This window comes from Manis javanica, chromosome 17 (genome assembly GCF_040802235.1).
Source record: "Manis javanica isolate MJ-LG chromosome 17, MJ_LKY, whole genome shotgun sequence".
Taxonomy (NCBI): Eukaryota; Metazoa; Chordata; class Mammalia; order Pholidota; family Manidae; genus Manis; species Manis javanica.
The window spans coordinates 880,486-892,932 of NC_133172.1; positions in this window are offsets into that span (position 1 = coordinate 880,486).

The window sequence follows — 12,447 nt, forward strand, 5'->3', positions numbered from 1 at the left end:
TTTATTCCTCTATTTCTGGGAGGCTGAGGAAGTGGTGTGGCCAGGCAGGGCATGATCTACTTTGTCTCCAAATCTCTCTCTGGCTTCTGTGGGGAGAGTGGATCGCCGGGGGAAGAGTTAGCAGGAGGGGGCGGGGGCCACTGTGGTCCAGGAGTGTGAACCCCACGGGCTGGCCTGGGGCGGTGGTGCTGGAGGTGGTGCAGGAAGGGTGGCCTGGGACATGTCAGGGGGCAGAGCAGTCCGGACAGCTGCATAATGGGATAACGGGGTGAATCCCAGAGATGACTGTTCCCCCCTCAGTCCTCAGGAGGGAGCCGTTGTGTTCGTGGGCCTGAGACAGCGACTGTGGGCACAGTCAGAGCAGGGCAAGGGCCTCCGGAAAAAGACCCCTACCAAAGCTCCATGTTAAACAATTAAGCCAAGCCAGAGTCACATTAATTCTCTAAAGTAAAAATATCAAACTAGGAATATAAGCATTCTTCAGTGAGATCAGTTAAAACTAAAAAGCCAGGAGCAACTTGGCCTAGAAGCTTGAATACTCCCCAGATAAAGAAAAGTACCTCAGCATAGCCTGTGTCTTCACGGTGTCAGTCAGATCAGTGCCTTTGTAAGACTGACTTTAGCACCTGCTCAAAGGCCCAGCTTATTTAGGAAAAATTCTGTCTTAAAGCTAAGATTGCATTTTTAATCAAAAGAACAATAACGCAGCCCTTCTTGGAAGTGAGGCAGGCAGTCTTTTTTTGTTATTTTTCGTATTTCTATATCTTTAAAAAAATTTTGGGATCATTAATATACAATTACATAAGTAACATTATGGTTACTAGATTTCTCCCCGTTTTCAAGTCCCCCCGAGATACCCCATTACAGTCTCTGTCCATCAGCGCAGCGAGATGCTGTAGAGCCCCTCCTTGTCTTCTCCGTGCTGTGCTGCCTTCCCCGCGCCCCCCCTGCATTATGTGTGCGGATTGTAATGCCCAGGAACTAAGGACAAGAAAATTGTTTTAGGTCACTCTGCCCAAAGTGAAGGAGTTGTGATTTAAGCCCAGGAGGGCTGTCCCGAGCCGTGATCGCAATCCTGGAACTAACCACGGCTGCCGAGCCTCCGGAGCCGGACACGGGCCCGGCGCAGACCCTGATTTAACCCTCACCACCACCCTCCGGGCGGCGTTCTCCATTTAGAGATGAAGGTGCAAAGGCGCAGCAGAGAAGAACCTCGCCAAGTCCACATTTATAATCTGATCCCCAAACACTCTTCTCAACCTTAGGATGACCGTGTAGTTTATTGTCTCAAGTCCCGGGTACCTTCAGCAGCGGGAAGGGACAGCATTATATGACGCTGGCACAGTGGTGATGAGCCAGGACTCTCCCAGGCCCACTACGGCGGGCAGTCGGAACGGATGTGCTCCCTGATCAGAAAGCGGCTATCCTGAGAGTCAGAGCAGTGAATTTCTTGTGCAAAATAACCACTGATAAAAAACTTGGCACCTCTTCAAAAATAAACATTCTGGGACCATCTGGCCGGTCTGCATCCCTAGCCCCCTGTCTCTCGGCAGCCTACAACCCCCCTAGACAGCGCGCCACCGTCCCCTCCCGGCGCGAGCCAGAAGCTCTCATAAAAGCCTCCCCACTCGCTCTCCTTTGAGGGCGAAGTTCATTCTTGGACCCCTTGAACAAGAACCCCGGCACTGGGCCTGTGGGGCTCGGCCTGTTACCTGATGGATTTCCCCATCAGCACCCAACAAACAGATGTTGAGTAAGTGAAGCCAAAGGCTTCAATTTCTGGGACATAGAACAGGCAGACCTGCTTATTGACCCCATGACATGGTCCCTTGGGTAGTTAAATTTCTGAGGCCCTCTTTCCCTTAGGCCTGCGAGGAATACGGGCGGAGGACGGAAGCCTTGTGGGGCAGCGGTTAGACGTGTGAATCTGCAGCATCTGCAGCTGCACCTCTTACCAGGACGGACCCAGGGCAACTCCAGGACCTCCAGGTTTCCTCCCCTGCGCACTCACTGGGGGATCTGCTAACCAGGGAAGCCTCCGCGACTCATCTATGGAACAAGAGTGTGGACAGAACCACCTCACTGGGTTGTGCAGATTCAAGAGTCGCAAAGTGCCGGTGGCCGTGTTTGGTACATTGTCAGCTATCGTGATCATTATTACCACCCTGCCTGTGTTACCTGCCCCTTTGTATCTTTACCCTTCTTCCTTCCTCCTGACGGTATGCTGCTGACATGGAGATTACCGGGTAAAAATATGCTGCAGATCACAATGACGTCCCGACCCTTAACAGGCCTCCGGCGTGTGGGTTGTGGGCCCTGCTCCCCTTTGGCCTAAGATCCTGGCTTTCCTGCCAGTCAAACCCAGAACGTGTTCTCCTGTTTCCTGTCCCACTGCTGGAGGTGGGGGTGGTGGGGAATGCCACATAATGTTAATTGTTCCTTGAATAGAAATGAAAAACTTGTCCTCAAAATTTATTGATGAAAACTAAAGCGCTTGCGAAGGGAGTTTAGGGCCATCAAAAAGTATTGATAGCTACTTTGAATATTTATTCCATACCATTTAATGTAATCGTTAATATATTTGGGTTTAAATATATCCTCTTAGTTTTTGGATTTCTTTCCGAGCCCTTGCTCTTTATCTCATTCTTTAAAAAGACTTTTAAAAAACATTCCATTGGTTAGTTATTTCTAATTCAATTTTTCCTTTTAGTTTTGCAAATATATACCCTTATTTTATTTTTGTATTGTTAAAGCTAAAAAAATCACTTCTTTAACACTTACTTAACATGTTAGAGCACAAAGTTACAGATGGCTTTTTTTCTTCCTCCTGGATATTGCAAGGGACTTAAAACATTAATTTGTCAAGATATTCCTGGGCTGCCGAAGGATGACTGGTTAGCCAGAGACGGGTAAGATTCCTCAAGGGAGGAACAACCTAAGACAGGCACAGTCGCAGGGGGGCCATCAGGTGAGAAATTGGGCATCAACAGAGGTGAGGCTTAGAACCTCACCCCCCCTGTTCTGAGAGAAATCTTCTGCATCCGTGGATGTTTTGCTGCCCTTGTCTAGCTTGGATTAATACTTAGTCTACAGGCACACACCTGATCATCTACATTTGCCCTCTTACAGGACTAAACTATGTTTTCTACCTTTATCTTGCATCTACCTACCACTTCAGCATTTTATTTAAAAAAATATAATAATAATAAGGGAGAAATGTGGGATTCACATATAAATCAAGTATAAAAATCAAACGAATATTCATATTTGACCTGATTGTTTATAGGTCATAATGCATGATCAAAACCGAAAGTTTCTGTGATGAATGCCCTTGTACTGTTCACCATGTAAGAATTTATTCACTATGTAAGAATTCGTTCACCACATAAGAACTTGTTCGTTATGCTTCAGAAGATTGGAGACTGACGAGAATTAGGCTTGGGGTTGATTAATGATTGTACATTGAGTCCCCTATACACAATTTTATTGTTGTTAACAACCATTTGATTAATAAATATGAGAGATGTCCTCTCAAAAAAAAAAAAAGATATTCCTGGGCTGGAAAACTGGCCAGAAGCTGAGAAAAGGTTTACATCTCAGAGGGCAGAGAAAGAGTTTTCTAACGTAACTGAAAAAATAAAAACAGGAGGTTAGAGTCTACAGTCGAGAAGAAACCTGTATCAAGTCTCATCAAGCTGAAGGGAACATCATTAAGGCTGTCTTGATCACCTTTAAGCCCCTTCTGGTTGGATAGAATATCTTTATTTGGAGGCATGCCAGCTCATTTGTCTCACTTCAGATTCATCATTACGACTTCTTGAGGCCAGATCTGATTTGGAAGTAACAAGGAACCCGTCCACCACAGAGCAGCAAACCCCTCAACTTTGGAGCACAAATAATCACTGATACGGTCTGCATTAAATCATCTGCCTCTAGTCTGACAGCCATGGGCAGAGCCCTGGGGGAAAAAAAGCCACAGCCTTAAATCTCTTCACTCAGCAATTACCAAGATTAAAAAAAAAAGAAATAGATGACAAGTAGGACTAAACAAACAAGCCCATAATAACCAAAACCAAAACCAAAGCAAACCCATTTTATTTCAACCATGGGAATAAATATTCCCACAGTGTGAATCCCAGGAAATGTATATTCAGCTATTAAGCTAGTAAATTATAAACTGATTTCTCTTTTAGGAAGGTGAAGGTATAGAGAGAGGTATCTCTAGTCAGAATCACTCAGCATCTCAAAATATGTAGACAAGAAGAAAACAACCGAGGAGCATCGCAGCGACGCGCAGCGCTAGGACACAATGTCGCTGTTTGCAGAGGATGTTTGCAGGCTCGTGTAGACCCTCAAAGCCATATGGAATGACACCATTGTTGTCAATTGCTTGAAAAGTTTCTGCACTCAGTCCTTCACCCCATATTGGTTGGGAGAGGGGGGAGGTCAGTTCTCACTGATTATTTCTCAGTGCACTTCCGATATTTGCACTGCCACTTCCATTCAGGGTAAGGTATTTGCACAGATGGTCCCAGGAGTTTCGAGACGACAACAAGCAGTTTCTTTGAATAGTCCAAAAGGGAAACATGTAAAAATCTCCAAATATCAATTTCTCATTCTCCTATAAAAAATCAGGTGTCTAGTAAAAAGTGAACTTGTTTCAGATTAATAAACAAGTACAGAATAATGATGAAAAAGCGTCCGCGTGGTCAAATAAATGAAAAAGGGATCTAGAGGGTTTTTTAGTGAAGATCATTTTATATCATAATAGCCAAGAAGTCAAATACAGTGAACTGTACCCCAAACATTTGTCAGACATCCACTTGTTCTCTTAATTAAAAATATCATTTGTAATTTGTATTTGACATATAATAGTTTTTTACAGCCATTTATCTATGCTTCATGGGAAAATGTACCAAACGGCATTTTCAGTTTATTTTTCTAAATAAATGTGTTGTTCGTATTAAAAAAAAACATTAATTTGTCCCATAGTAATTAATACAGATGTTGTTCAAAATATGTCTGGTAATTCTCATTCTGTTGGGGGAGCGTGTGTGTTTTCCTCGGACCTTGTCCCTCTGCAACAAAGAATTGAAGGGCAGAGACACAAGTAGTGAAGCGGAGTAAAAGTTTTATTTAAAGTCACTTAAAGAGAGAAAAAGTGCGGCCACCTCAGCGAGAGAGGCGTCCCCGAAAGGTTGGAGAAAGTTTAAGATTAAAGGGCTACACACTTAGAAAGTGTGGGCAGCCTCAGCGAGAGGAGCGCCCGAAAGGTTGGGGGTTCTCCCTTTTAAGGATTCTTTAGGAATGGGACTAAGGCCTGGGGGTGCAGACCTGTACGTATTGCAACTCCCCAAAGAAGTTTTACTACTGCTTTCCAGTTACTGATATGTGTACCCATCCCCCCAGCAACCCTCACCTCCTCATCCTCCATCCTTCACCCCCCACCAAGCCTTTGCCAAGGACTGAGTTTGGGCCAGTCAGAATCCTTCTCTCTTCTGAACACCAATCAGATGTGTACTGGGTTTTCACCTCATTTGCTTAATTTATGTGCCAGCCAGACTTGTAATGAGTTGTTTGTGCCTTTGAAGGAGCAGCCTTGTGCTGAGTTCCGGGGGATGATGCTTTGGGGGTAACCCCAGTGTTTTCCTTACTTGCTGCAAGTAACAAACTTTGCTTTCTTACAATCCGGCTTAGTTGAGTCTTCTAAATTGCTAATCCTCATGTGAACACTTCAAACAGCTGGTGAGCACTGGCTGCTGAACTGGGAGTGGGCAATCCCTGCAAGCGGAGCCCAGCCAGAGCTGATTCTCCCAAGAGCTGGGGCTCACCAAGAGGTAAACCCCCTGTGAGCAGACACCCACTCAGGGAGAAACTAACCCTTTGTATTTGGTTACTCTGGTAGTAGACACTTGCATATGAATAAAGGAAGAAATGGGTAACTTAGTGCCCTGTTGAGGACAGCTGTGTTATTACTCCACATTAAGAAAAAAAGTAATCTTTCCCAGCAGGCAAAGAATAGCACAGAGGCTCACGTGTCATGAGCGATGAACACAAAGGGGCTCGATGTTTGGAAGCATAAAGCCACAGAGGTGCTGACCAGCCACTGGGCTGGATTCATACTTAGGGTTACACAGAAAGCCAACATGGAGGAGAGAGAATAAAATAAAAGTGCTCACAAAGATCGGGGTGGCCTGAGTGGCTCTGGCCCTGTGGGAAGGTCTCAGGGAGAGGATGTGGCTCTGAGAGTATTTTGGGCCCTGCTTGTGCCTGTGCAGATGGGGACGATGGAGCCACTGGTCATGGGAACCAAACACATAGTCGATCAAAAATACTATGCCTGCAGGCAGTGAGCGTGTAACTTTGCAGTGGGCCCAGAACAGTATTTAAATATTTCTTCCAAACATATTTTTGCTGTTGCTTGGGCCACACCTTTGTAGCGACATGTATATTTACTCGGTGATTCAGTATCCAACAAAAGGAACAGCAGAAGTCAATGTACTCTAGTATTCTAATCCTGAGTTTCTCCCTCCCTCTTAAAGCTACTGGGGCCACACTTGAAGGCTGGGAGCCACCAGGGAGGCAGGTAGTGCTGAGGGAAACCCATCTGGCCACTCTATGGAAATAGAAAACAAGTTTACACCCATCACCATCCAGGAAGTATTTTGGTGCAAAAGCTGCCATTTCTTGAGAGAATCCATTTCGAGAAAATGAAGCAGTTGGCTATGACAAGGTGACTGATGACTTGGTTTGTGGATCTGATTTTCTCCAGCGACCAAAGTGAAGATAGAAAAACAAAGAAGTAAGGAGTTTCCCAGGATTCCAACTTTCATCAGAGGAAGATAGTCACCCAATCTAAGGGATAGTTTTTAATCGGAGTCAGAAGAGTCTAGCAAAGAAGGAAATATATTAAATCTTATTCCCAGAAAAGTGTAATGCTTAACCTGATATATTTTCCCACAAACTGAGACCATGAGACCACTTCATACCCATTAAGGTGTCTAAGATAATATTAAAAACAAAAAACAAGAGTTGGTAAACTGGAGAAATTGGTAGCCTTCTGCACAGTCGGAGCGAAAGTGAAAGCACAGCTGCTGTGGAACGCAGAGCGGTGGTTCCTCAGAATTACAGGCTCACCACATGGTCTAGCAAACCACGTTTAAGCATATACCCCAAAGAGGAAGGCAGGATCTCAAAGGGGGACCTGTACATCCACGTTCACAGCAGCATTATTCAAAATAGCCAAAAAAATGGAAGCAATCCAAGAGTTTATTGGCAGGTGAGTGGATAAACCAAATGTGGTATACAAATAGAATGGAACATCATTGTCTTAAAAAGGAAGAAAATTCTGACACATGCTACTGATGGATGAACATTGAGTACATCATCCTAAGTAAGATAAACCAATCACAAGAAGACAAAGTATTATTATACCTCTGTAATGTATCTAGAGTAGTCAGACCAGACGGACAGAAAGCAAAATGGTTTGTGCCAGGAGCTGGGGGGTGGAGGAAATGGGAGTTGTCATTTTTATGGGGACAGAATTTCAGTTCTGTAAGATGACGAGAGTTCTGGGCGGGAATGATGCTGATTATATGGTGCACAGCAATATGAATGTATTTAACACCACTGAACAATACATTTTTAAATGGTTAATATCATATTTTGTTATGTGTATTTTACCATGATTTTTAAAGCCTGAAAATGTCTTTATGAAAACAAAGGCTCTTTATTAAAGCACTTTATGCTTTATAAAGCATATACTTTTGTTTTAAAAAAAGGCACAGTTATTATGAAAACAATGTAAACATTAAGAGGGTACCAAAAGATGATGCACTGTGCCATACACTCAGACTATCAAACTCCACAGCTCTAACAACTGAATGTGGAAATTCTCTGTACACTGCTATGGAGTTATCACCAGAATGTATTTTAACTGCAAAAAGAAACCAGGGTACAGAGTGTATATATAACATACTACACTTTTCTTAAAAAGAGGAAGGATATATATATATTTTGGTATCATTAATCTACAATTACATGAAGAACATTATGTTTATTCGGCTCTCCCCTTCACCAAGTCCCCCCCACATACCCCTTCACAGTCACTGTCCATCAGCGTAGTAAGATGCTGTAAAATCACTACTTGTCTGAGGAAGGATATATTTTAAAATAAAACAGTTGAAGAACTAAACCCATGTAATGGTTATAGGTGGAGGACAGAAGTGAACAGAGTGGAGGGAAAAACAGAATTCTCTTGAATAATCTTGCATTAGTATTACTCAGGAACAGTCACAACACTGAATTAAATAACTTAAAGTATCTGCAGGACTGAAAAGGAAATGGATCCAACATGAAGTAGATTGGTAGAGTTGGTGTAATGCAGAGAGAAATTGTTTTTAAGTCACTTTAAAACACCCGAGTTTTAACCAAATCTCTCAAGTGGGATCTAGATCAAACACAACACTCTGACAGAAAAAAATTCTTAAACTGTAGTCTTTAATCACAAAAAATATTGCAACTGTTTTAAAAGATACAATTAAATAAAAACAGTATTACTGGGAAATAAGGTTTTCAGCAATAATAAAATATAAATGTAAAAACCATGAAGTCAATGGCCTAACAGTTACCAAAGGGAAAGGGACTGGGGAGGATGGGTGGGAAGGGAGGGACAAAGGCGGGGATAAAGAAAGGGGGCATTACGATTAGCATGTATAATGTTGGGGGGGGGGCACGGGGAGGGCTGTACAACACAGAGAAGACAAGTAGTGATTCTACAGCATCTTACTACGCTGATAGACAGTGACTGTAATGGGGTGTGTGTGGGGGGGACTTGGCGAAGGGGGGAGCCTAGTAAACATAATGTTCTTCATGTAATTGTAGATTAATGATAACAACAGCAACAAAAAAACCCATGAAGTCACGTAAAACCATTATATTGCTAAATTTGTTTTGAAGAATCAGTGTGTAGTCATAATAGCGTCTTTTACAAATACATTTTTTACAAATCTTTCCACAGAGAGGGTTTAGTTGTAATGAGCACTGTTATACTCAGGCTGTCAACTCCATACATGATTTGCTCATAAAGGGAACCAGAGCTTTTTGAAAAAGAAGCTTGCTCTCAAGCCTGGGACAGAAAATTTACAAGATGAGGATGAAACTTTTTCAAACAAGACAGTAGCAAAGGTAACAAAAATAATAAAACACATGGTCATATTTAAAGCAGCCTGGCACAGATTTGAAGAGGTTTCTTACTGTGGAAGATAAGTATCTTATGAATGAACTGAAACACATCAAGATAAAAAGTCATATGTCCCTCCTGATAGTATAAAAATAATAATCCAACATTGACAAGCTTAGAACATTTCAAGAAAAAAATCTCAAGATTCATTAATAAAGGGGATGGTACCAAGCATTGATCTTTCCTTTTCTGCACAGACTGTCTACTCCCTTTCTAGGAAACTACTGAGCTGGTGGAAGAGTATCTTTCTTCATGGAAGAATTCTGCCTGGCTGCCTGAGCCCAGTTCTACCATAAAACAATTTTGACATATTTTGGTTCGCAATATATTGTAAGAAAGGATACCAAAGACAGATGCACCCCTATGTTGATCGCAACACTATTCACAATAGCCAAGAAAAGGAAGCAACCTAAGTGTCCATCAGTAGATGATTGGATGAAGAAGGTGTGGTACATATACACAATGGAATATTACTCACCCATAAGAAGAGGGCAAATCCTACCATTTGCAACAACATGGAAGGAGCTAGAGGGTATTATGTTCAGTGAAATAAGCCAGGAGGAGAAAGACAAGTACCAAATGACTTCACTCATCTGTGGAGCATAAGAACAAAGCAAAAACTGAAGGAACAAAACAGCAGCAGAATCGCAGAACCCAAGAATGGACTAACAGTTACCAAAGGGAAAGGGATGGGGAGGATGGGTGCGAAGGGAGGGAGAAGGGGAATAAGGGGAATTGCGATCAGCATACATAATGTTGGGGGGGCACGGGGAAGGCAGTATAACCCAGAGAAGACAAGCAGTGACTCTACAGCATCTTACTATGCTCATGGACAGTGATTGTAATGGGTATGTGCTGGGGACTTAATGAGGGGAATCTAGTAACCACATGCTTAATGATACCAAAAAAAAGAGGCAAAAAAATTTACCATCTTAAAAAAAAAAGATATTAAAAGAGATTTTTTAATGCAACACAACTAAAATATTTAATATATAAATTCTATTAACAGAGGAAGCTGTCCTGACAATTTTCAGGACCAGTATTCATCAGTTTGATAAAAGACAAAGAATTGAACAAATTTTTATAAACAAGTATTCTAGGAGAACATACATATTAAATGCTCATCTATGATTATGAAAATAAAAATTAAACATTAAATGAGAATAGATTTTTCACAACTAAAGTACATAATCTTCCATAATTGCTTATACATTCAAATTTTTATTATGGATCCTGATATTTAGTATCATCCTTGGTGTTGCTAAAGAGCAGTAACACAATTACTATTTAAGAAGTCTAAACATTTCAAAATACTCTGAGTACAGAATGTTATAAATATGTGTTATTTCTTATCATTTATCTTTTTAACACCCACTTTAAACTCAGAATTTTCTTGTAAGGACCTAATTTTTAAAATGTTTTACAGAGCTTTGAAATGAAGAATCTTTTAAATAACAACTTTTATTTGCAATCATATTCCGCTGGCAGCAAGTGGCATAAGTAAAATTAAGAAGAGAAACTAGAATTAAGACTTTGGGTAAGAAATCAACTGATTTTTGATGAATGTAAGACCCTCTGGATGGGAACAGAGGGAATGAAATAACACATCCTCTGAGCAAGAATGGTTTACAGCCAGAGGACTTTGGTGAGTGTATTTTATCACAGGAGGGAAGACAGTGACTACCTAAGACAGGAGGGCAAGTGATATAGAAGGTAACGTGTATTTCAAAACAAAATTCTTCTGAATCCAGTGTTTTGCTTTAACACGCACATAGTAGGCAACTACTGTGTTCCGGATACTTTTCTAAGTGATCAAGAGAGTATCAGATATGGGTGAGTCTCGGGGTATGACCCACCCAGGTACAAATCCTCTGCATCCACAGATCTATGAAACTAAAAAACAAGCTTTCTTCTCCTAAAATGGTGGAACAGACCTAGGATAAGTTATATTCATTCATTGTTTCAAATGGGGAGAAAATAGAAGAAAAAAAGAGCCACCAGTCCTAGAAATTTTGATATCAAGCTTGAAAAACTGCATTAGGAATTAAGGCCTGGGAAAATCATCTGTGGTTCAGAGCTCTGCCCACTGGGATCACAGCTCTGTACTCTGGGTTCTATTATGAGTCCACATTCCTTTTTCCTGAAAGGTAACAAGGGCTTGCAGTTGTTTCTTCAGCCAGTTTCCTATGTGTAAAATACTGGAGGTCGTCCTACACAATTTACCTTCCTGCCCTCATTGTCCCTTTAGACCAAAGATCTTTTTTCTACAATAAAATTTACAAGAACTCTGTGGGTTTCCTGTCTATCTATGCCAGATTCACTCCATGAGGTTAGTCCACAGATTTTTTTTTCCTAGATGATCTCCTATTCTTGGCTTTTGCTGAGATGGTTGAGGGACAACTTTATGCTTCCTAGAAACTTTGGTTATGCTGAGGGGACCTGCTTAGTCTCAAAGAGATTTTTGTGACTGAATACTCTGATCTTTTGGTGTTGCTGAGGTACTATACAAAAGGTTGTGTAGCCACTCCCCTATTTCTTTAGAACAGGCTTTCCTGACCATGAATTTCTTAATCTCAATAAGCATCTAAGATGAGCTAACTTCTCAAATCATCAAGTCTTGGGTCACTTCTCACTACAATCAGTAAGAAGAAATAGGACACATGTTCAGCTAAATGTCCATACAAAGACTTGCACATGAATATCTGCAACAGCTTTATTTCTAGTATTTAGAATTTGGGGAAAACCCGGATGCTAATTAAGATAAATGGATAAATCATGGTATAGCCATGCACAATATTACTTAGCAATAAAGAGAATGACCTATTCATACACACATGGGTGACTCTCAAACTAATTATGCTGCATGAAAAAACTGATACAAATTAACTTTTAAGGTTCCACTTAAAAGCCTTAAAGACAAGTTTATATTGCAAATAAATCAATGGTTGCCAAGGGAAGGGAGGGAAAGTATTAGGAAAGGCATTGAGAGGGATTATGAAGGGGCAGATTAGTTTTGTGGATCATGTGATATCATGACGTGGGTGATTATTTCCTACGTGTATATGTAAGTTTAGGTTTACCAAAGTGCACACTGTATGTGCAGTTTATTGCACGTTAACTATACCTCAATCTATATAAAGTGGTCCCACTTAAAAATCTGGGCCTTCCATTGCTACTGGAAAACCTGAATATTGAGCATCAACCCA